The sequence below is a fragment of the Misgurnus anguillicaudatus genome, chromosome 21 (assembly GCF_027580225.2).
Source record: "Misgurnus anguillicaudatus chromosome 21, ASM2758022v2, whole genome shotgun sequence".
NCBI lineage: Eukaryota > Metazoa > Chordata > Actinopteri > Cypriniformes > Cobitidae > Misgurnus > Misgurnus anguillicaudatus.
In genome coordinates this window covers 53,344,348-53,371,237 of record NC_073357.2, presented here as the reverse complement: position 1 = coordinate 53,371,237, position 26,890 = coordinate 53,344,348, and the positions used below count along the sequence as shown (strand labels likewise).

The 26,890-nt window shown below is 38.8% G+C and overlaps 1 protein-coding gene across 6 annotated transcripts in view; it reads right to left on the bottom strand.

Annotated features, from left to right (window-relative positions):
* The window catches only part of pmfbp1 (polyamine modulated factor 1 binding protein 1), a 263,364-nt gene that overhangs the window by 217,302 nt on the left and 19,172 nt on the right, over nt 1-26,890 (bottom strand). For 5 of the 6 annotated variants that reach the window (XM_055213102.2, XM_055213135.2, XM_055213142.2 and 2 more), the window contains exon 2: nt 4,106-4,301. The exons of the other annotated variant lie outside the window; for it this stretch is intronic. The gene's annotated coding sequence lies outside the window, so the exon portion shown is untranslated. The remainder of the gene's footprint in view (nt 1-4,105; nt 4,302-26,890) is intronic. 6 annotated transcript variants of the gene reach the window in all.

Here is a 26,890-nt window from a genome sequence, read left to right as displayed (position 1 = left end):
TTTTATTTTGAAAAAATTTGCGAAGGCAAACTTCAGGATGTGTTACAACACAACGTGTTATTAGGAAAAAATGACCGCTTTAGGAATAATGCAACATTTCTCAGCTTTGTTCAGGGTTGCGTGCTAATGTCATAGTTTGGAATGCAAATGTAGTCAGGGCTTTGAGAAAATCATTTTGTTATTTTCATCCCGCGTTACTTTTTCGCCCCGGTTCTCCACTATTCCAAGTCCTCAGAGTGTAGCTTTGTTAAAAAATACTAGCGAGCATTTTAGGGACATGCCAATGCATAACATGATTTTGGACTATCGTCTCTATCGAGTTTACGCTCCCACGTCACGTTGCTGTGCGCGTGGTCAGGAAAATTAACGTTTGTACACGTATTAAAGCACCACAGTTTTAAAACAAGTGATTTTAAGAAATTGAAACACAAACAACAGCGCTATATGCGCACGCTGTTTCTGTGTCAGAGGAGCATCCGCTGCATTTTTGCCACTTTATTTGCCTTAAATACATATATGCTTCAAAATTCCTGTCTTTGCAAGTATCCTCATAAACACAAACATTTAGGGCTTAAGAGAAAAGTAAAGAGCTGAAAAATACATTTTTTGGGTTCGGCCGAATACCGAATCCACTGTTTAAGATTCGTCCGAATCCGAAACTGAATACCGAATCCTACTCGCATCCTTATCCATTAACACAATAAAACACATTAATGAAGTGAACAACGTCCACAGCAGTGTACTTTTCATTTTATTTAATTTTAACTGTAAAAAAAAGGATAGGCAACATTATGCCAGGATGACAAGTGGGAAAAACTATTTTGACAATTACCATAAGCCATTACCATAATGAAAAAGATGCGACACGCTCGTTTTTCCAGGTGCGTCCACAAAAAGGCTCACCGAAAGAAAAAAGCTTATCTCCACGTCAGCACCCGATGTGTGTAATCAACGGCCGTGTGACGTCGACCAGCGTAGCGTAAGCCTAGGATTCGGTTCGGTGTAAAAAAAATCTAGGATTCGGCCGAACCCGAACCCCGTCAAAAAGCCCAGTATTCGGCCGAATGCGAATCCTGGATTCGGTGCATCCCTATGTGTAACATTAGATTGGATCCGGACTTTGGCCTTAAAGGGGAAGTTACCTAATTTTGCTCATGTTTGTCACTCATGTTTTTGTGAAAATCATTCACTGCTCTTGACTAAATCACTTTTTTACCTTTAATAAGATATACATTATTATTTATTATCATTCTTTCATCACTTACTGTTTATCTTTAGTGAGCTTGTTTTTATCATCTTTTATGTATAAGGTTTTTGTGAGAATTATGAAAATTCTATGGCATTAAATATTGCATAAAAACCTTAAAAACATAAGGTTTTAAAACATAAAAACTCTACCGTGATACATATTGTTATCATGATATAAAATGAATCCTATCGTGAAATAAAATTTTGGTCATATCGCCCACCCCTAGTTCAGTATGTTGAAAAATTTACTATTTTACAGATTTTTTTGTGCAGGCAATGCATTTTTATAAAGTATTGTGTTGTTGGCATAGCAAATATATTACCATTAAAAAGTTTAGAAACATCTGATTGAAATGTTTCACCGTGATCTTAAATTTTTTTTAATCTGAAGGTCTATGTTTAACTCTTTCCCCGCCATTGACGAGATATCTCGTCAATTAAGAGAAAACGCTTCCCCGCCAATGACAAGATTTTCCGTCTTTCCGCAATACCGCTTTTATCCACCAGGTGGCGCACTTCCGCAACTTATACAACCCGGAAGTATTGCCCTCTGACAAGTTGCTGCATGTCCGTGTCTGTTTTAAAGATCGCTCTGAATGGGAACTATCTCTGCTTTTTGCTTCAAAATGTGGTGTTTTTGCAGAAACCTACCCATATTCAAAAGCTGATTACAAAAGAACTACTCAAGGTAGGATGAAACTTTTTTTTTTGTTTGAAAGCAGAGGGTATGTTCTTTCATTTGGTATATTGTATGTTTATATATCTGAAGAAGAACATTTTCTGGAAGCCATTAAACTTTGGTGAAAATCATGAAAAACGCTGGCGCTGGCTGGCAACTTTTTTTTAAAAAAATGCTGGCGGTGAAAGAGTTAAATGTTTGGAATTATTTCTGCAGACAAAAATGTGTGCCCAACATGAATTTCTTACATTAGAAAACAAAAAAATTATTTTCAAATTTACTAAAAGCTTGCTTCAGTGAAAAAGCTTTGCCATTCAAATTCTACTGTCAGTATACTTATTGTATTTACTTATAATATTGTACTTATACGACTGACCTTATTGCATATGCATTTGTAGGAGTTTCCCTTTCAGATGCAAAATTTATTGGAGGAGAATATTTAAAGTAATGACAACACGATTTACTAAGGTTTGCCCTCGTACTTTAAAGGGTACAGTATTTGCTGCATTATTTTGCGCTGCTCTTGGTAGATTGCATTGGTCATTTTGGAAATTAGATTTTTGTGCCTGTGTTTTTTAACATGCGCCAGTAAATCGCACACAGAAATTTCCACTCCCATCGACTTTTTTTGAAATTGCACTTTTACAGGGCCAGATTTACTAAACAGGGTAAATTAGATTAAATATTGAAGAAAACACAGCCAGTAAGAGATTCAAACAAAAAAGATAAGAGCCTAGAATAGATTCAAAGTCCTTAAATATTGTTTGAAATGTATCTCAGGGTAAGCCCTCAAAAAGCTACTTAATAAATGCCACAAGTATGATTTAGCAAATTCTAGAGAAAGAGTGACTACATTTCAGATATTAAAATAGAGTTTTAATTTATTTTAGTCACGGTGTTAATTACAGTGTTATTCCATAGTTTTGATGAATTTACAATGTGGAAAAACATATACATGTTTGATCAGTACTGTATGTCATACTGTGTGTCAAACTCTATTAGCATTATCTGTTAGTCAACTCTCCTGCATGCTTTGCTTTAAAAGCAATGTAAAAAATGCAGCATATATAAATCCTTTCAAATCAGTCAATTGTAAGGTTGTAGGGTTAAAAGCCGACTATACAGTCAGTAAACAGCAAGGCGGCTTACCATGCTTTGAAACAGAGCTTATGTCTTTACAGATCCATCGTTGTCATGACATGAAAATAAGCACGCTAATCTTTCATACAGCTACAAATGGCAAAAACATATGGTCTGAAGTCTGTGCTTCTCACCACTTCATCTCCTCTATCACATTTGACTGGTGTTTGTTTACCTTGACACCTGCAAGTGTGCCAGGCTCCCATGCACACGGCCAGTGCGTTCCCAAGGGCTGATGGGTAATCACAGTGCTGATCTAATAAAGCCCAAGTGAACTGTTGAATCACTCCATCACTCTAGCCGAGCCTGGCCCAGTGCCGCCTGTCACCACTTCAAATTACGTGTACTTCAAAAACGTACAGGCCTGTCAAAAAATCGGCATCCAAGTCTCAGACCCCACCAAATTAGATCGGGCTGCACGTCTGATAAAAAAGGCCAAGACAATGCTTGGAGGGTCTGGTGTATGACCTCTGACTGCCACATAAATGTTTCTGCTATGTCCGCATGTTAGCTTAAAGGGCAATGACAAGCTTAATTGGATCAGAGAAAATGCATCTCGCAGCCTTTCTGACAAATTCGGGGAAACCTGCGAGAGGAACGTTTCAAATGTGGTAGCCAATTCCAACATGGGGACCCCCAGACATACCGGCCGGCATCTGTGGCTGCTTAACTACAATACGCAGGAGACCCACTTAAGCCCAGCTCGAATAGCGAATAAAACCTCAACGTAAATAAAACTAACATGTACTCCGCAGAGCTGTCCCCTTTCCAACCAAAATCTTTATAGAGCTGACACAGTTCACAACCGAGAGTCATTCACCAAAGCAGAGCAGGGGAAAAAGACATTAGATCCACACAGCTGCGGCCTTGGACGTAGAAGCCATTTCTAACGTGTGAAAAGACTTAGAAAAACATCTGCATGCTATGATGAAGTGTACAAACGGCTGGGTTTCTTTTTTTTTTTTTTTGGGGCAGCTGTACCTGTTTATGTGCGAGCTGAGAATGTGAGTGTTTGTTGACCGTGGGTGTTAGACCTACCGAGGGCTCTGAACTCTGCCTCTCAGGAGCAGACGGCTCAATGCGTCACCGAACGTCGAAGACTGCGTCAACACATGTTCTTTATAAGCATTGTACTTGTGAGATCTGGTATAGCTGTGTCTCTCACATTGGTCACAAGAGTAAGTAGTGGATATGTAATATAAGCAGATAATTCAGCCGAAATCCAGTCGAGTTTCTGCAAGAGAAATAAAAGCAGGGCTGAAAAAAATAATAAAGTAATTTTAATGGTTTCAAGATTATGGACATATGGACGCTGCTGAGCACTAAAGGGAATTGAGCAAACTTTTCCTTCTGCGCTTCGGCCAAAAGAATTAACAGTGTTTTCGATGTGAACACTGCGCATTACTGCTATCACAGCGAGAACAAAAAGAGGAAATGTGTCTTTTACAGCGTACACTGCTTTTATTCCTCGCACTTTCTGCAATTTTATGGTTTGGCTTTTGTGTCCCGGCTTGGAGGAAATGGTTCATTAAATAGGAATGCCCATTTTTCCTTTTATTTTTTTAATGTGGTGCACAGGGATATTAACCAATCTGTAGCAAGAGTGAAAGACCAGACTTCCTCCTGGCTAAAGCTTACTGCTCATGCTGGCTTCATTAGAGTACAGGATTCCAGCAGACTGCCAGAACTGGAATATAAGGATGAAGCAAGGAGACATTAGGGAGAAATGGGAAGAAAAGGATCTACAGACAGCCCCTTTTGGAAATTTAAGCTAAAACCAGCTTCTGATGGTAACTGGTTTCACATGGTTTTGACTGATCAACAGTGTTGGGGAAAGTTACTTTTAAAAGTAATGCATTACAATATTAAGTTACTCCCAAAAAAGTAACTAATTGCGTTACTTTTAATGGAAAGTAGTGCTTACATTACTTTTTTGTTACTTTTGCGTTACTTTTTCTTGGCTGAAACTTGATCTTCTTCAGGCCTTGCAGGTGTTTTTTATTCCTGAAAAGTTCTACATTTAGAAATTGCATATTTCATCACAAAAATGTCGAGCTCTGGCCTGCCATCTCAGTTTCTGAGTCAAACTGTTCCCACACAGGCGGGTACCCATAGAGTGCATAATCTGACTACGTTTAGTTTAATTCAGTGCATAATATTTTTAATCAAATTAATTAAACTAAAAAAGTAACTTGCCTTACTTTTTTGAAAAAGTAACTCAAATATTAACGTGTACATTTAAAAAGTAATGTGTTACTTGTTACTTCAGAAAAGTAATATCAGGGCTCAACGCAAATTATTTTTTATACGGGCCAGTGGTTCAGGTTTTCACTTGCTCTGGCAAAATTTTCACTGGCCCCAATAAAAAACGTCAGTGTCACATACTTAAAAGAAATAATTCAAAAGTCAAATATAATAGTATACATATACAACAGACATGTTCCAACAAAAAAAGGCTCCCAACTTTTTTGCTTTACCTGTAAACTGACAGCAAACTGCGCAAAATATTGCATTGTTTCTTTCGCCGTGTTTTACCCAAGTAAATGTCTGCTTCAAAGATGTTAAATAATATGCATTGATGAAAATATATTTTAGTGACTGAGGGTGAAGCACTGGCCCGATCGGGCAAGTTACAATACTTTTTCCTGGCCCGAACGTCCCTTACGCTTGCCCCGGGCCACCGGGCAGTCCTTTATGTTGAGCCCTGAATATTATTACGTAATACACATTACTTGTAATGCGTTACCCCCAACACTGCTGATCAATGACGTTGACCATTTTGGTGCAGATAATGACCAAAAATGACTGATCTTGATACAGTATGTAGACCAGAAATAAACCATGTCTCAAAAACCTGCATAGTCATATTTTACCATTTTCCTGCAGCGGGAACCAACCAAACCAAACAAGAATACTAATTTCTAACTTTAAATATACAGCTCACATTTCTGATTATAAACAGGGTCAATAAATCATCAATGAGAGACATAGGGCCATATAGCATAAGTGCCAGAGATTCACTCTTGGACAGCGCAGCACTTGATTTGTTAATAGTGTACATAATGGCGGCCATTTTCACAAGCCACATTAAATCATTGAGCGCCGGCCCCTGTGTGAGCATTAAAGCGAAAGATTGGCTGAGTGATACAGAATTCCACTTTTTCTTTTTTTACTTTCTTTCAAAGCCTGAGACTAAATTGGATTTTCTGCACCTTTTTCTAATACGAAACATCCATCATTTATTATTATTAAAGAAAAAAGAAGGCTCGCCTATAACAAACAGGCTTTTTCTTCTCTTACGCCTTGAATCCGCTGTGCAGACCCACCCCTGCGGTGAGAAATAACTTAGAAACAAAAATACATGTGGGTGTTTAAGTGGGAAAGCGAGTGCGCTTTCTACGGTCACTATGAGGTTTCGCACTGAGTGAGTTGGCAGCAAACAGCTCCTCCAAGCCAGCGTCAGCACCTCCCCAAAAAGTCTATCAGTCAAGTCAAAGGAGAGAGCCGTCGCGTGTCCTTTAATAATCCTGTAGCGTATTATCAGGACGCCGCAGCTAAGTGTTGCAATTAGCCTGCCCTTTATCATGCAAATCAATGTGACAGCAAAACAACCATTCTGTTCCGCCAGCTCTCGGTCTCCGGCACGCTCTCTGTGCGCCCTGGCTCACTCTGGCATTTGCGGTGGCTGGCCACATTTGCATTATTTATCATATCAGTGTGAATATGGGGCCGCTGTGCGGCAGAGCTGAGGCTGATTAGTGGGCATTACATATGTTAAGCACAAAGAGACGGATTCCCTTTACTAACGCTCCACTGCACCGCTTTCAGACCCAGAAAATAAAACAGGGCTCCTATTAATATCCCAGAGGCTCTGACACCAAACATAGTGGGGAGGTAGAGGGGCGCACGCAGCGAGGCGCTCGGACCCTCGCTGGTCGGCGTATGCAAATAGAGGCACGCTGCCAAACGCACACACCAAACAGGCATTAGCATGGAGTGGCACGGCGGAGCGGGGCCATTCGTCATCTTTCCCCGTGTGTGTGTGAGAGAGAAAATGTGTATATGTGGACAATAAGGCTTTCTGGCTCTGCATGAAACCTTATTAAAGCCTTCTGCTGGAGGCAGGTGGCGCTGTAGCCTCATCGCTTTCATTCACAATGAAAAATATGACTCCAGAAAAAACAGCCAAATGTATTCTCGGGTCATGCTTTACAAACCTCTGCGTAAGTCACTTTAATGTCCATCCTGCCCTGCGTTGTTACATTATGATGCATTCGCTGTGTTAAGGCTTGCTGGTTGGTTATTGAAATATGCCCTATTTTTTTTATAGGTGGAGCCCCATCACCTAATCTGGGTGTACATTTGTGCCACTGTGATGGATGGATGTGGCTTAATTAACATTAAATTGTAATTTACAAGACAAATAGGGGCTAGTTTTTCACATTACAGTCACTATAAAGCATATTCAGGTTTGTAAACAAGTGAGGTTGTGTTGGCTGTGGCTGAGAACTGCTTACCGCTCTATGACTGGCACCGTGTTAAAGGAATGTTCGGGGTTGAAAACAAGTTAAGCTCTATTGACAGCATCTGTGACATGATGTCAATTACCACAAACAACATATCGAACTCATCCCGCAGTTTGTTACAACAAGCAAGCACTGTGTTTACGATAATGAACTTAGAAGGAAAATCTGAGGGGCATTCTGGAGGCTTTAAAAGCAGAAACACGTAGCTCTTATTTTTGTTAAAGCACCTATATTGATTATTCGACACACAAATGTATGTTGTTTAAGCTGTGAAGTTGTCTAATGGGGCTTTTCCATTGCATAGTAGTGCCCCGCGTTTGGTTTGGGTCAGGTCGGGTCAGCTCACCTAACTTTGGCTTGGTTAGCTTTTCCATTGAGTTTAGTAACACTTCGCAGTCAGAAGGATTATAGGCATATCGTTTTATTTGCGTTGCCTGCTGCTGTATCATACAAGTGAAAGCGTTGTTGGAATGCTAAACATCCCCATACATTCATTTATTTCTCAGTCCATCACAAAATCAAAATTGACCACCACAAAGATGTTTGCACATCGTGTTTATCACTACCTCTGTACCACATGATAGTTTCTGTACAAAGAACGGCGGCATCGCCAGTCGACGCGCTCTGCTGATCCTCATTTAAGTTGCATATACACATATAATGCGCACTTGCGTTGCTGTAAAAACTGGTGTGGTGTTCCTGGTTCTCAACCTGTGGACGTTTTTCATCGCTAAAAGGGAGTTTGGGTACTTATAGCAGAGCACAGATGACAACATTTGCTCGAGACAGCGCAAGCTAGCATGAAGGTAAAGCTAATCTTTACATTATAGCGATGACGCTGGTAGTGACGATTCTCTCAGGCCAATCCGTGATCTACGGTGTTTTCGCGTCACATGTGGTATCAGCTCGGATCGCTTGGAACCCCAACCGAGGTGGAACTAAAAAAAGTATTGGGTACTACGGACTGCAACCAATGGAAAAGCTCCCAAAAGTAATCTGACCTGACCCAAACCAAACCGTGGGGTACTATGCAATGGAAAAGCGCCATAAATTGCCTTTTAAGTGTGTGACAACTGTTTTAGTCTGAATAACTTCTGATAGTGTGTGTGTGAATTTTGTTTTAAAGGAAATTATTAAACAAAATATTTGCTGTGACTTTTTTTTAGGTAAAAATTACAATTAAACTCTATAAACTCTACCGCTATAAACTTCACAACAATACAATGCAGTCCTATTCTGTCAGAGCAGTGTTGTAGTCGAGTCCAACTCGAGTCAGAGTCAAGACCAAAACCAGAGATCGAGTGTCGAGTCCGAGTCAAAACTGAGTACAGATAAAGCTGGATGTGGACTCGATGTTAAAGGTGGGGTGCGTGATCTCTGAAAGCCAATGTTTATATTTGAAATCACCTAAACAAACACGCCCCTACCCGAATAGAATCTGGACCTTCTTTTGATAGACCTGCCCCACACATACACAACCCAGGCAACGATGTCAGTTAGTAGACATGCCTCTTACTGCTGACTGGCTACAAGTGTGTTTTGGTAATCGTCCCGACTCCTCCAAAGTGTTTTTCAAAAATCATGCACCCCGCCTTTAATTTTGCGCATACCCTATATTATTTTTACTTATCTATGCCCTGCCTTTCTGAAAAGTGTTGATTTTGTACAAAGCTCATCATTCTGAAAGGAGCAGTGTCCTCCGATTGGCCAGCTAACCTGTACATTGTGATTGGCCCGAATACCACTGTCGTCAGCCGGAAATGTGCCGCTCCTTACCATGTTTAAAGATTCGCTCACAATGCAATACTGACAGGAGTTAATATCGTTGTTACTACCTTATCAATACAAGTAGGGCTGTGCAAAATACAGACACAGCTAGCTAAGTCTATTTTAATCTCTAGTATCGATTTAAAAAAAAAATTGTGTGCATCAAATGACCTCCTCCGCCGCTGCTGTAGTTGTCGCTGTCCAGTTGTCTGTCATATACGGCCATTGGGCCAATGTCTCAGAAGTTAGCGGGAGTGAGAAATTTTGTTGTGCTAATTTATTTGATTCTCTATTAAAAAAATAATATACCTAATTACTGCAAGTAATATAAGGCAACATCTGTGGTTTTACTTTGTCTAGAAAAAATTTTAACAGTTACAGTCATCAAAGAGCTTGCATGTCAGCTTGAAGAATCGGTATCGGCCGATCAGGAAGATAACAAATCAGTAACTGGTATTGGCTGCAAAAATCCTAATTGGAGCATCCCTAATTACTATCAGCAAAACCATGATTTTTTTTTTTTTTAGTGCAATTTGAACTTATGAAACAAAAGTTATGGAACAGTTGATGTCAGATTTAATTGTTGGTCATAAATGTGTTGTTTAATTGGGATTTTTGCACATGATTTTAGAGATATCTGTCTTACCAACCCATTCAAGCAGATAGGAGGCCTAGTGGCGACTTCCTTAAAGGGACTTTGTTGCAGTTCACTAAAATGGCCACCAGTGTCACTAATAACAAAGGTCAAGGGTTGTATTAAAGGAACAGTATGTAAGAAATGTATATCAATTAATCATAAAATGGCCCTGATATGTCACTAAACATTAAGAAATCATTTTCATTTCAAATACTTATATCACTCACAACAGTGGTCCGGCCAGGATATTGTCATTTAAGAAGTGGAGTTGCAGCCCTCAACTGATGTTTATGTTGTCATGTTGTGTATTGTCCACCAGTTGTGTGATTGCAGTACCAGTTTTAGCCACAGGTTTTGTGACTGCAGTACCAGTTTTGGCCACAATCCTCCATACTGTTCCTTTAACTCCAAAACATTCCTTTAACAAACATATAATTAGCTGCATTTAATAATATTACATTGAAACTCTATGTTAAAATAGTTCACCAAAAAACTTTAAATCCTGTAATCATTTACTTCTTTCTTTCTTTCTTTCTTTCTTTCTTTCTTTCTTTTCTTTTAAACGCCGTACCAGCTTCTAAGGCTATATTCGTGGTGAATAAAATGTAATTAAATAAAGTAAGACTAGAAAAGATGTTTATATTTCATTTTCTCTAAAAATCTTAGAACTATGTTTGAATTTACTTGAATTTGTGCTTAAAACAAGAAAAAAATTATTATTCCACTGCCAGATTTTTTTTTTTTGTTTTAATCACAAATTCACCCAATTTTAATATGTTTTGTCTTAAAACCAGACTTATTTTCTTAAGTCATTTGCTTATCAAGAAAATACATTTTGATTTAAGAATTTTTAGATATTTCTACTGAAAACAAGACAACAATACTTTTTCAACTAATTTGTTCATAAATACAATTATATAAAACTGCAATAGCTTGTGTAAAAAACAGTTAAATTATAGATGTGAAATGTTAATTTTAAATGTCCTTCACAGAGAACACAGAGGACCTAAAAGGACACTTGCTTGCAGAATTATAACTTTATGTGATCGTTTTACTTGAGGTGGTCAGGTAAATGAAAGCCGACAGAGGTAATATCAGAGGAGAGAGGAAGATTAAAAAGGGAGGAATAGAAGCAGAGTTGAATCGCTGCAGGATGTAGGGCTCTGCGCTTTAAAACTGAAATCTCAATCTCACAAAGTTTGTTCCTTAAAAGGAAATCAGAGAGCTTTGCTGAGACATTGCCTTGAAAATCATGAATAAACATCAGAATGTCTTGCCGTGCATACATCATACATCACAAGCCGATGCTACCTAATGGTGGAGGTCTCATCACCCTCCAACACATGAAAAGGCAGCAAAATTACCAAGCCCACCGCACAGCCAGCCACTCGCTATCAAAAAACAGACCGCTGAGGGAGGAGGACGGGGTGAAGGAGTGTTCCTTGCTAAAATGGCTCCCTGAGATAGCCGTTCTCCATGGCATTTGCCGCCAACGTGGGGAGAAATAAAAGAATAGTGATGACATTTCTGAAAATAATTAGAACACAGCCCGATTTCCTATAGTACCCCGCCATCCTGTTCCTCTTCGTCTCCCTATGATCTGCTTTCTGTCTGGCTGTAGCGCAATTCCACATGTCTATTTTCCAGCATGTGTTGATTCCGCTGCATATTAGGAAGCACTTGCTATTCCAGACTGGCCATTTAATATGAGAGAGCACTTTATTCTGGGCTCGGTAGGGAATGAAATTGCGTTTAATCGTAATGACTCCGCTCCATCTGTGGGTCTGTTATGAGTAGATAACTGCCATGGTGGCTGAAATTGCATCTCTGAATGAAGACAAATAAAAATGGACGCTTTGTTTACAATGGCAAAATATAAAATTGACGAGTGCTAGATGCCGGGGCTACAGATGCTTTCTGACAAAACGTTGTGACAGAAAAACGTAAAAATTTTAAGCTGTACTCACAGTATGTACTCACCTGTCTAGTGTATGAATTTTAGAAAAGTAGTGTCATCCTAAATTAATGTTTTTTACGAACCAAGTACAAGCGATCTTCCAGACGAGGGTAAATGCCATCAAGTACAATGCAAGTCAATAAAAATCATTTAATACACATTCAACATGACTTCAGTAATACTCAGACTGAGGTGTAACCGCCTCCGCAGGTAAACTTTGCTCTCACAGCATCTAATAGCACCACCTCTCTTTGGTTACTTAAAGGTATAGCGGAAGATTTTCTTTTTCCGGGTGGATCATCAAGACTATTGGTCATCCCAGTTGTAAATCATTCTGGTGATATGTTTACGTAAGGCCTTCGTACGTCCTCGTCCCAAGGTTCGTCTTCTGCACATGCACACTTTCAGGTGTATATGTGGTGGGATACGGTTTCAGACATTAATTGAAGCTCGTGTTCTCACCGTGTTTTTTCAAAATGTCTGAGGGTCACAAGAAAAAAAGTGTCTACGAATTGTATGACAAGAAGAGAAAGGCCTCTGAAGAAAGAAACAAGACCGAAGTGTTTTTGGGAGACTCTTTCACACAGGTTGGCCTTCCCACTGATGCCTCAGTCACGGAGTTTCTACTCAACAGGTAAAGTTTGTCATGCTATTAATATACATTTAAAATCACTTCTAGTAAAAGTTGATGTAAGCTATGATTAGCGATGCTAGCCCTGGCACAAGTCACGAACCTCGCAGACATGGTAAACATCTCAACATTTATGAGCCATGCCGGTGTTGCAACTTTGTAAATAGAGCGAAGAGAAAAGGCTTGTGCATGCTCTCTCTCGTGCACACGTTTAATATGCGTTCCCTCTCGGGAGCAAGTAGAGTGTTGCGCATGTGCATTTTTAAAAATAAGTAGAGGGGCGGTTCTTTTAAAAAATTAGGGAAAATCTTCCGCTATACCTTCATTTTCGATTAATGCATGGGTCTGAAAAATGAGTACTCGATTAACTGGGGGCGAGGCAATCAGAGTGGTGAACGCGTCATTGTGAAAATGTTCATATTTTTTACTAAAAACACTCAAATAAAACTTAATTTTGAAGAAATCATGATAGAAAATGTAACATACTAGATTATTAATAAATTAAATGTTTTTAACATAAACCTCTAAAAGGAATAGCTGCGTGATAAAGTGAAACTAAAGGGTTAATAAACACATACTGAAGCGCTTTCTATATATGACACACTCTACATAATATTAAGCCTTATAAAACAAATGTATTATACAACGTGCATCAATCTGCACAAAATGCAAGACTTAAACTAAGTTATGTACTGGACAAAAAATTTAACTCCCAATGTGGATGTGCACCAAAACAGCACGCTTTAAAACAAGTCAAAGCACAAGCTTCATAACATTAAGCAGCTCTAAGTCTTTTGCTATCATTATGGCAAAAGACGTTAGCTGTGTCATGTCGTCCTCTCACCTGTTCTAAGTCAAGATGTTATTTGATGTTTAAAATATAAGATGATAAACCATTGAACTTGGACGGATCTGTACATTTTGCACCTGACTGACTTTCGTTTTACCAAAAGTGAATCCAAAAATCACTTTTTAACCATGCTGCCTCAGTGAGTGAGGTGTGCACAGCTTCACAACGTTGAGCGGATTGGCGGGTTGCCGCGACAAGGGTGCACGTAGGAAACCGACTAATCTGTTTGTTTTTGAATCATGCATGGTACTGATGTCATACGCCGGTCTGGGCAGCTCAACACAACGTCAAACACGCACCCAGTCTTTACTACCACAGGCGCTTGTAACGCTAACCAGACATCCAAATGCCGCCATAACAACAAAAATAAATAAATAAACCCATACGATCATTGTTTTCGATCAATCGAGTACTCATGCCCATCCCTACTGTTCACCCCATTATCTAGACAAGACATGTAAAGGAAAATTTTAAAAACCAAATGTTAGAACATATGAATTAAAATCTAAAAAAAAAGTACGAGAATTTTGTGAGGTCACCAGCACAATACTGGCGTGGAAGCTAGGGTGTTTGTTTGCTTACTCATAAGAGTCTAATCTCAAATTTCTATGATATTTTGGTCCCTATACTGTCAGTAATCATGATCAAAGAATGGTCTCAAGCTATTTAGGTACAGATATGTAACATTTATGTAACCAATATGAAATTTTTGCTGCAAAAGTGTGCTTTTTGAAAGGGTACTGCTCCATTAAAAGCCAATTTTTTTGACAGCGTATACAATAAAAGTCATATCTTTTAGAAAAACAACACTGTAGTACAGTGGTCACCAATCCTGGTCCTGGAGGGCCGGTGTCTCTGCAGAGTTTAGCTCCAACCCTAATAAAACACACCTGAAGCAGCTAATTAAGGTGGTTCAGGTGTGTTTGATTAAGGTTGTAGCTAAACTCTGCAGAGACACCGGCCCTCCAGGAGCAGGATTGGTGAACACTGCTGTAGTACATATATTTAGAAGTCACACAATTTAAATTATTCTTGTCCTTAGAACAAAGTGCTTCATAGCAGTGGCGGCTTGTAACTGCTCATCCGAGGAGCGCAAATTCAAAGTGTTCAGAGTGTCATGTGTGTTGCTTGTGTTTTCAAAATATGTGTGCATTGCATCATGTGAACCATGTGCATCACATGTTTTGTCAAAATAATTGCCTGCTGCATAGGCGTCAAAAACGTTCATGAAAAAAGACACGCTCACGGTCACACAATACACGCAAGACACTCCCTTAACAGTAAACTCTGATTACACATGAGATTATGCGAATATCTGGCAAAGGCGAGCTTCTCTTTTATCATAATTCCTTTAGACGCGCCAGCAGCAGACACTTATTTTGACAAGACACGTGATGCACATAGGATCACTCGACGCGCAGAACACATATTTTGAAATTAAGAACCACACACATGACGAGCTACATACATGTTGTGACGAACTACGCATCGTGCGCCCTCGAAAAAAAAGTCATCGGCCGCCACTGCTTCATAGTAACAGTGAAGTTTGCCCTAGCTTGCGCCATTAATGATAACACATGGTCTCAGATTAATATCTCAATATTATATTAATATTTCATTATGGTTTAGCAGAACAAAATAGAAGTGATGCATACATAATTTAGAAGCATTGGGCAAAAAAAAACAACAGCAATTTAACCAAAACATGAACACCATTTCCTCTTTCTCAAAGCTAACTTGCATGTCTGTAAATGGCCTTAGGCAAGTTTATGTGGAAATATATACACTGTGAATCTCTGAAAATCTATTAACAGATGCTAATTGAAGTATGCAGAGGTATGAGTGTGTGTGTACGTGTTTATGTGAGTGATTGTGTGAGTACAAAGATGTATTCTACACCGAGCCAGGCATGAGAACAGGCTTGTGAAGCAGAGTGCAGTAATTTCTTTGATCATTTTTAATGGCAGTACTTTCATGTGAGTGTGTAGCAATCTTTCTCTATCTCTATCTCTCACTCACACACATACACACACATACACACTGCACCCTGCAGGTGTCATTTTACACCCCAAGCTCTGGGATTAGTATGCGGCAGGCAATAAAAAAGCAGGGCCAGTACCTTTTCAAAAGAGCGTTATCAGTTCACTGCCAGCTGAGGACAGAGACAAGAAAGATGAAGAACCAAATAATATCCTACACTTCAGGCAGTTAAAAGTTGGTAAGGTATAAATACAAACAAAATATGGGACGAACAATAAGTGGCAAGCAAGTGTGGTGAAAAATTTGTGAGACTGCTTTTGTAAACAGCCGAGAGCAGAGGTTTTTAAAATGCGGTCCATAAATCTCAGGAAGCGTACTTTAACTGTACTTAAAGACATAAAAATCAAACATAAATATCAGATATATGCATATGAAATACTTTAATTGACTTTTTAAACCTCTCTTGTCCATATTTATGAATGGACTGTATTTGTGCTGCATGCGTTTTTCTTTTTTGTAAGCATTTTTATATTATTTATTAATATTTTCCAGATAATGTTATATTATGTTTATGATGTGTATGTGTTCCTATAGTTTAATTAGTAGAGCACTGCATTAATTTGGCAAAAGGTTGTGGGTGGTTTGATTCCCAATGCAAATGCAGATAAAATGCATACCTTGAACGCACTGTGCTTTGGATAAAAGCATCTGTTAAATGCACAAATATAAGTAATGTCGTCTACAAATTTTCACAAATGTAATACTGATTATGGTTCTAAATACATATATCTAATTAAAAAAATTACAAATTGTCTAGAAATGAGGTTCCTCAATAGAGGGTATGCATTGACGTCACTTTTCCACTTGATCACGCGACAGCTCGCACTGTTGAGTGGCAAAACGTGCAACAAAATGGCTGGTTTTCATAGCAGCTGCTGCGAAAATGCCAGTAAAACTGACTATTATCAGCTTAAATTAAATTTAGTTGGACTTGATAGCAAAGGTGAACAATACTTAGTTACATTAGTTACATTTTCCAAGCATCTGTGCTTTATTAGGGTGTTTGTTTTAGGAAATGGTAAATGTTCATACATTCATGTACTTAAATATTAAATGTAAATCAAAAACTTGTATTTATGAAATGTTATAGAGTAAAAATTATGATAATATGCTTTGGAATGTATATTATCCAAAGAAAAGCACTGATACAGATACTTGAAAAAATGCTTTTAAGTAGAAAGTAAAACCTCTGCTTGATAGTGACCTTAGCTAATTGTCAACCCAACTGTGGTCTGTGAAAGTTGGCATGAATGATCAATGTACTTCTCCTTTCGGTGTTTTTTGGCAGTCTGTAAAACGATAGCTCCGAATTCTTGTTAATCTGTTAGTACAGTCTATCGCACAAAAGCTTTTTCCCATTTAGACGCGTTTTCCCTGTTTTTTCGCTGATTTCACACACTGTAAACAAACGCTGCGGCTCTGTCTTTGCCACTCAGTGGGCGTAACTGCAGTCTCTTTTGCCGAAGGTGACATCATGTGCATACCCTCTCTATAGCCATCAATAGAGGCTCTCAGCATTAAAAATGATTGAAAACACATGCCAAAAAGTACATAAGTAAAAAAACATTTAACATGTTTTGTATATGTCTTGCCAGTATATCTGAAATACTTATAGTGATAATTAGAGACAATTTATTATTTATTTCCAATCAGATGGGAAAAACGTAACTGCCGGTGAATGGTCTGAAATAAAATCCTTCTCTTATCTCTGTACAACCTGAATGCCAAGCATTTACAGGGGTATAAACTGCACACTGCAGCAGCCTGTAAAATGCTCTCTTCTGCTTACTGACAGCTCTTGTAGGAAGCCTCAATTACTGAATAACACAGCTCAAGTTTCCTTATGTTACAAGAAACCCTTCTATGAGTCTTGACGGAGTGTCCCAGTGCGGTCTGTCTCCCAGCATCCCACTGCATGTAATACTGGTGAAGCACCAAGCCTATTTTTATGATGTGAAATCTGTAAAGTCTGTCTCATTCATTATTAAGAAGAATCTGCTGGTCTACTCCTCCTCTCCTGCTTGACCATTCACCTCATCACCTCTGAAAACCTGAATTTCATTTATTATAGTCTTCATTTGTTCCCTTCCATATGTACATGAGCTCAGAGTGTTAAAGTTAAAAGGCTTTTATTCAAAGTGATTTACAGGACATTCAGGCTGTACAATTTATCAGCAATCCCAAGGAATCAAACCCATGTCACTTTTAGCATGCCAGTATATCTACCTCAGTATATATAGCAGTATATCTAAGAACCATGCCCACCACACTCAACAACATACTTCACACTGTAAACTATATATACCCATTTACACAAACAATGGCATCTCATTATCTTAATATTTAACGCAAGATTTCTTCAGATTCACGATTTTACTTTTTTTACATGTTAACAATATGCAAACGGTACATACCCCAAAGTAAACAACGCGAGGACGTCTCAACGTAAATCTCTTTTCTTGAACTTCAACAAACACACGGATTGTAGGCAACAGTTTACTTCCTGGGCTTGTTGACGTAGACAAGACAGACATTTCCATAATTCCTCCCGCTTCGGACTGTTAGCATTGCATTGTAACTGAATCTTTCAAACATGATAAGGAGCGTCACATTTTTGGTTGATGTCAGAGGTATCCAGGCCAATCACAACCTACAGGTTAGCTGGCCAATCAGAGACACAGAGCTTTTCAGATTGATGAGCTCTGTACAAAATCAGTGCGTTTCAGTTAGACAGGAATACCAGGAGCTACGAAAATGTACGGTATGTGGAAAATAATGTGTTTTTTGGACCATAAACCACGCAAACACATTGTATTATACCAAATACACAAAATAACATTGTTTTTAGCGATGAAATAGTTGCCCTTTAATCGTAAAAGGTACAGTTGGGCTTATAAGTTTACATTAGGGATGCACCGATCCGATATTCTGGATAGGTATCGGGGCCAATCCGGCCTTTTTTGCTGGATCGGATATTAGAATAACAGGACTGATCCAACTCCGATACTGTGTGTTACCTGTGGTGTTTCTGACAAGCGATTAAAAGGACAAAGTATTATAAAAGCACCATAAACGTTTTTACGCACTATAATCAGTGTCATCTTACACTCAATAGCTTCATGTGAAGGAACAAATGCACATTTAAAGATATTAATGTTCACAGAAACACTGTAACTTACTTGCAAACTGAGTCAATCCACTGATGAGAAGCGGATGGATGAAAACGCGTCATTCAACACACGCACACACACAATAATTGTAACGTTAGGCTTTATTAAAGATCTGATTTTATAAAGTCTCAGTAAGCTGTTGGATGGATGCAATTCCCTGTGCTGAGTTAATTCACAAGATGAAGCGGACGGATGAAACGCGTCATTCAACACACGAACACTCAATAACTGTAGGCGGTTTAAAAGATCTTATTTTATAAAGTCTCAGTAAGCTGTTGGATGGATGCAATTCAGTATGTGCTGAGCACACGATGCATCAAATCTCTTTGTGTTTTAATAGTTATGAACGTAACTTTCCATTTCGGAGCGAGGATTCCCATGTGAGTGTGAGGACGCTTCTAGAGCATCAATGCTGCACCCAGGAAGCGTATTGCGCAGAATGCGCACACAATATGATTTAGACGCATCAATTCTGCACCCGAAATGTGCATAAAAGGTCAGGTTAAGTGCATAATTCCCAAAATACCCATCTGCACACTAAAGATTTTTTACTGTGACGTTTTGCGCAATTAAGGAAAACTTATTTGATCAAACGTGCCTATTTTATTTTCACCTAAACACTGCCATGGTTAATAATTACTAATGTTCTTGTAACTTGTAAATCATTTTAAATTATTGGTTTTTACTTTAAAATTATAATTATATATTATATAAATATATTATGCTAGATTTAGCAGAAAGCACTATACACATTTATATACAGTGTGCGTGTGTCTGTGTGTGTGTCTGTGTGTGTGTCTGGGTGTAATTTAAATTGCTCAAGAAAAATACTGTAGTTTTGGATCGGCAGGTATCGGAATCGGCCGATACTCAGAATTCAGGTATCGGAATCGGATCGGAGATGGAAAAAGTGGTATCGGTGCATCCCTAGTTTACATACCCCTAAAAATAAGGCGCATAACAATTCACACTAAATATCCTGTTTAATGTTTTACCTACATACTAGGGATGGGAATCGCTTGGACCCTCATGATTCATTTCGATTCTCAGGGTCTTGGTTAGGGCTGTGTATTGGCAAGAATCTGGCGATACAATACCTATCACGATACGGGGTGCGACAGAATAGGATATAATTTTAGGAAAGCGGTCATCAAGAACCCACTACCATATGCAAACCTTAGCAAGTACTTCCTGTCACCCTTGAAGTTTAGAGATATGTATGGAATTATGTTATCACTTGCTCGGCCCTTCTCCTGAGGTTTCTGAGTCGAGTAGGGGAGTACTGTGAAGCCCAGACAGGCATCAGGGAGATGGCTGGCGCAGTCACGTCCCCGTCTCCCCTTTACTCCCTTGCTCGTCCGGACTTCAATAAAGCACGATGGGTATAGATTTGTGGTGTTAAGCCCACTAGTCGGGGGCGGGACTTCAGTCCTTAAAAGGGTGTCACTGCACCCATTTCCAAAACATTCGCCGTCCCGTGCATTTTTCTCATTCTCCCTAAACCAAACTGTGCAGAGTCTGTCACTAGGATGACGTTGTATCTTCAATACGTATATGTACATGTGTGTGTATGTATGTGTATATGTGTGTATGTGTGTATGTATGTGTATGTATATGTATGTGTATATATGTGTATATATATATGTATATGTATGTATATGTATATGTATGTATATATATATATATATGTGTATATGTATATGTGTATATATGTGTGTATGTGTGTGTATGTGTATGTATATATATGTGTATATATGTATATATAGATATGTGTGGATATATATGGATATATGTTTGTGTATATGTACAGGTGTATACATATGAATGGCCCCTACGCTAATTGGGTTTTGTTTTTCTTTCTTTATGTCTCGTCCTCCTCTCCGAGGACAATGAGACAAACAGACCCAGTTCCGGTAAATGTGAAAGTCGGCACACCTCTGACCCACCGGCAGACCTTCAACGTGATGCCCAGCTGATGCATGACCAACGACCACCGGCAGAACCCACTTAACCTCCGCCTGATCTCCTTAATCGTTTCAATATAAATATATCTCCCAAGGGTTTTTCCCTCCTATGACTTTTTTTTACTTCCCCGGCTGAGCCTGGGGTTTTTTTTCTCCTAGGGGGTTTTTCAACCCGGGGAGGCAGCCCTCTTGGGCTTAACTTAGCACCCTCTTCTTTACGTTACATTAGCAATACGCACGCTTATAATGTTGATTCATAGCCGCATCAAATTTAGCTGCTTGTGCTATCGTGTATTATGTTGTGCTATCTGTCGTTTTTCTGTGCTTTCCACTGCTTCTATTAATGTAAAGCTGCTTTGAAACAATCACCAATTGTGAAAAGCGCTATATAAATAAAATTGAATTGAATTGAATAGATAAGAAAACTGCTATCTAGCAGTCGGGATGTAAACTCAAAATGATATATCATTATATTATTCAGAATCGATACAGTATCTCCAAACAAAATATTGTGATACACACCATTATATAAGGGGGGGGCGCCCCGCCCTCCTAACGGCTCGACCCGCCCCCCCTTGAAGGTCAAGTATATTTTATTTGATTTTCTTTATAGCGCCAGATAACAATTTGTTATTTTATTAAACAAACTAAATAGCCCTCAAGTAATATGTTATTTATCTTATTTCTAAGTTGGCATGTCTTTTTGTCTGTGTTTGCGCGTTTAAAATTATCCAATTGAGTGCGCACATTTATATTTTACTGTAGAGATCGACCGATACTCATTTTTTTAAACCGATGCCAATAACAAATATTTGGATGCTTATGTGCCCGATAACCGATATGCTGAACCGATTTTTATTTACTGTTATACTTCTGTTTTTGACGTAATAATTACTACAACACTACTGAACCCTTATAATAATAATCATCATCACAATCACTCCCTCTTTGCATATAAAGTAATAAATAGAGGGGTCTGAAAGAGTGAAGAATGATATTAATTTAATGAATAATGTAGAAACTATATTCCCAATACATGGACCATTCCAAACACCCCTATCATTTCATCAGAAATGGACTGATCCAAAGGTAACGCTGGTTGGCAGCGGGAGAGAGAGAAAAGTATAGCAGAGATGGCTGCTTGTTATACATAGTTTATAGAGTAAAACAGGTGGATTAAGTGCCTTTTTTGGAATAATATGGTTGTTTTGACCAGCAACATGTAGCCTTCAGCAGTAAAACAAGTAGTTAGCAAAGAGGTTTTACAAATAATATCACTGACTGGAATACTACATTCAGGAAAGTAACAAACAAAACGGCTTATATATCACTGAATTTCTTAACTGGTAATGTTATTTGATGTCAGAATAATTAATATTTTGTTGTTATAGCTTATGAAATGGCTGTTGACAGCGCTGTTATCTATGCATTAACTCACGCATTAACTGTATCAAACTGTGACCGCTTGCGGAGGTAATAAATAATTAATTCATATCCACAGACATTTATATAGATATTTTAGCAAAATAATGTTTATCTGGTAAATTTTAATATAACTTAGGTTAAATCTTGTTAAAAGCTTCAGCCTTCAAACCCGGTAAGTGAACAGCACGTGATTTTGTGAGTTCGTCTCTATTCTTGGACAAACTGCATACATTGCTTTTAATATATAAACTTATTTAACATAACATACATTAATGCACAAATAAGATGTGTTATAAATGCCTCAGATGCAAAGTAAGTATACTCAAAGTCCTTTTAATGAAGTCGCGTCACTCCGCCGTCATATTTGCTGTGCACGCTGCTGCTGCTGCTGTGAGCTCCTCTCCTCAGATGCGTCCAGCGCGCAATTCTCAATTCTCTCGTTTATCGGTCAATCCGATATCACAAACCCGATATCCGATCATCGGAAAATGCTCAAATATCGGGGAAAATATCGGAAAACAGATGTATCGGTCGATCTCTATTTTACTGTTCGGCTTAATTCACTGAATGCACGCTCTGTCATGTTGCGTGCAGCACACGCCTCATAACTGAAAAGGTGACGGTGTTTTCCCACACACATGCACGCATTCTCTCCCTCTCTATCATGCTGTACAGTAGCTATATGCTATAAATCTGTGTAACAGTAACAGTGTATGCTGTCATATTTCTGAATTTTAGGCTATTAGGCTACGCGACCAGGGCTTGGCATTAACACCAGCCAAATGCAGGTCGATTTCGACTGTGGCGGGTAGACAGCCAATCCCACTAGCCACTTTGGCTGGTTGAATATTTTTTTAAATGGTAGTTTTCTTAAAAGTTATGCGAAATTATAAACAATGCGAAATGAAACTGGGAAACTACAACTCCCATGAGCACTCCCTGCACCCAGCGCAACGTACTGAGACGCGCGCACGATGCAGCGGAGGCTCGCGTTGCAGACCAAGCGCCAACGTTTTACAGGAGAGAGCGCAATTGCTGATGGATTTGCGAATGCACGGGACGCAGTCTGAGCGCATACACGCACACTTTGGGAAGGATAAAACAATTGCATGGAAGTGACTGAAGAGATTTAAAGTGTGTGCACACTCTCTGGGCAAGAGTGGAGAGAAATTCATAGCGCATACCTGAATGAACACGTCCCAGTTTTGTCCGAAATCAAAGGAAACCCACAAGTTCGCGCATCATTTTAATGTAGGCTACTTTGTGTAAAAGTCTTAAATAACTTTTAACAGAAACCACGATCAAGCATACAAATTTTACTGCTGTTCTTAATAAATATTTCAAGTGTTTGTCTAGGGTTTTTGTGTTTATCTTTTTAGTTAATCTTCTACACGGTGCTCCACTGTTAATATATTAATTTAAAGTTAATCTATTTACGCCTTTCTAGCATGTTTTTCCATGCACCTAAATATATGATATGATCTATACTGATATTAACAGCTAAATAATGTAGTCTTAACTTGGGTGGTCAGTCTGCATTTGAAAGTCAATCTGCATCTAATCTAGCTAAATCGAGTACAATTACTCAAAGTCATTTTAGGATGCCATAGTCAAGTTTAATCATATAAAATGTATTTTACCAGCAACAAAATTGTGGCCAGTGAAAATGCTGATTGGGTAGTAACTTTGGAAAACAACTAGCCACTTTGGCTGGTGAGCAAAAAAGTTATTGTCAAGCCCTGTACGCAACATACAATAAAACTCACATTTGTAATAAAAAAGCTCATAACACAAAAAGACATGATGAGAAAACAGCAGTAAGGCTTCAATGTAAATGTATTGTTATTTTGTCAGACAATTATAAATCGAGTTTATATATTAGGATTTCAGCAGAGTTAAAGGAACAGCTGGTTGGATTAAACTCAAGGTGTGACTGCATCGTGTTTACTCACTACTCTATAGTCGACTCGTTTTATGTCTGACAACAGAACAGATAATAAAAAAAAAACAGGATTATTCTGTCCAACAAATGCATCATTTAAAATTTGTTTATCATATAAATTTATTAACTAACATTGACGAACAATGAATGAGCAATATATATTATTGCTCATTCATTGTTCGTCAATGTTAGTTTAACCTAGGGGAAACACTGCACACAATATTTTCTTACACACCCCCAGTCCTGATTCGATTCAGAATCGATTATCGTCATATTAATTAGCATATTTGTGATGTCATTACATCATCACATTGTTAAAATGCTTATTTAGCTAAACCTGCCGAAATTAGGCATTTTTGTAACACTTGATTTTGCATTCGACACCCCCACAATCTATATACTCATCATGTTTAGCTGGCTGTACCACTTTTAGCATAGCTTAGCATAATCCATTGAATCTGATTAGACCATTAGCATTGCGCTAAAAATAACCAGAGTTTCGATATTTTTCCTATTTAAAACTTGACTCTTCTGTAGTTACATTGTGTACTAAGACTGACAGAAAATTTAAAGTTGCGATTTTCTAGGTGATATGGCTAGGAACTATACTCTCATTCTGGCATAATAATCAAGGACTTTGCTGCTGTAACATGGCTGCAGCAGGCGTAGTGATATTACACACTGCCCGAAAATAGTCCCCTTGGTTACTTTCTAGGGGTGGGCGACTTGTCCGCTCCTGACACGCATACAGATCTGTTGTCTGTGTTTCAATGGCTTAAAATAACTTGTTTTAAAACTGCAGTGCTTAAATGCGTGTACAAACGTTACGTTTTCGCGATCACGTGCACAGGAGCGTGACGTGGGCGCGTAGCCTCGATAGAAACAATAGTCCAAAATCTCTACCGGTTGACAAATTTCTAACGGTTAATTGTGTCTACCGGTTTATTGCCTACCCCTATTACTTTCAATAGCAGGGGACTATTTTCAGGCGCTGCGTAATATCACTACGCCTGCTGCAGCCATGTTACAGCAGCAAAGTCCTTGATTATTACGCCAGAATGAGAATATGAGCGCGATGCTAATGGTCTAATCAGATTCAATGGATTATGCTAAGCAATGCTAAAAGTGGTACAGCCAGACCCGGGGATCATCTGAATGGATTCCAAAACGATAAAAATCTAATGTTTTTCTCTAGGGGAACTGGAAAATGAGCATATTTTCAAAAAAGTTGAGTGTCCCTTTGAGATGTCCCTGAAAGTAGTCACTGGAACATCTCACTGCTTGATCTAATATCTTTGGTCTTCAACTTTAAATCAACCAAAATTTCTATGAATATTAATAGATTTCTTGCCAGGACACTATCGATTAACTTCTATGTGTGAAAAGGATGACATTGAGAAGAACAAGAACACCAATGCTTCTCCCTGTCAAAGAAAGTAGGCACTTCAGGGTGTGTTGCGGTCTCTTAGACTGGCATGTGGCATGCTTGTAGAATCTGTAGCGAGACTAAGAAGACAAGGGAAAGGGTCCCTGCCGTGGATTTAGTGTTTGACACTTGCAACCTGCTGACTACTGCTGCAGAGCTAACATGAGGAAGACTGCTGTGCCTGCCAGCATAAACAGCATTCATCCCTCCGCAGAGCAGGTCCACAGCGCTCCTAATCTCTCTTACACACATGTGATTTAAACATGCGGCAGATGTCACTTTAACCTCCTGTATTCTTCAAAGTTTTAGCCAAAACAAATTAGCAGAGCATAAAACTGCAAAGTAGCACTCAATATACACATATTAAAGTGACAATCAGCCAAACAGTTCAAACAATCTATCCATCATCCTTCAAGCATAGATTTTTTGGTTCCTCAGTACTGCAATTAGAAATGTGTGCATCATGTGTTGGGGTGACTTCTAGGCAAAATCAGGCCCTTTAATGTAGCCTGCGGGGGTGAATACACTACAGATGTATGCACCAATTTGATGGCCTCATGTGAAAGAGGCAGGAGTCTTGGACAGGGCTCCCGTAGCGGGCCAAAACCCAGAGAGCACAGCTGTGGAGCAGCTGGGGCCAGTTGTGCAGGAGACTGATGGCAGGGGTGCCCATCGCTCACTGTAACCAGAGAGTTTGGGAACAGATTAATAGATGCTTAGAGGTTAAGTAAACATAATCTGATAGAACTCTGGCTGCATTTAAAGCTGCTCGCTTTGCTTTGCCGGCTCTTTCATCACCGTAACGCCACTCAACCCCAGCACTCTTAACGCTCCCAATATTTGGAAAAGGAATTAAAGACAGGGGCCTGCCATAGCACTGAACATCAGGCTTTCTTCCCGAATATTCTATATTAGAGCTTTAAGTCAGGCATGTTTGCATAGCCTAAGCAGTGTCTTATCCAAAAACATTACAGTAGCCATGATGTCATTATTATTAATCCTGAATATACAACACAATTAAACTACGATAAGTTATTCGATGACAAATATTAATTTGCTTTAACACAGCAAATACAGAGAGGACCCTAACACAGCAGTCTTCAACAAAAGCCCACAGGAGGATTTGGTGTTGGTATCCAAGCTTTTAAAGTTATAATACTGTAAAAACAAAAACAAAAAACGACTAATGTATGTGTGCTGCTGGTTCTTGTTGGTTTTCAACAAATGCAAAAGAGTAATAGCTTCTAGCTCCCCTTAAAAGACTCAACAGCGAACAAACATTTTTGATGCATAGACCTGTGGTTCACTGTAATTGGCCTTTTCTGCACATGTTGATTTCATGGATTAAAGCCTCTTATGTTCATATGACAGCTGGGTTAAAGTTTCTCATTCTGTTTCTCTTTCTCTCTTCAGTCAGGTCAATATACAAGAGGAATAAAATCTTCCTTAGCTTCAGCATGAATTTCTTAACATCAAAAGACTCGCTAA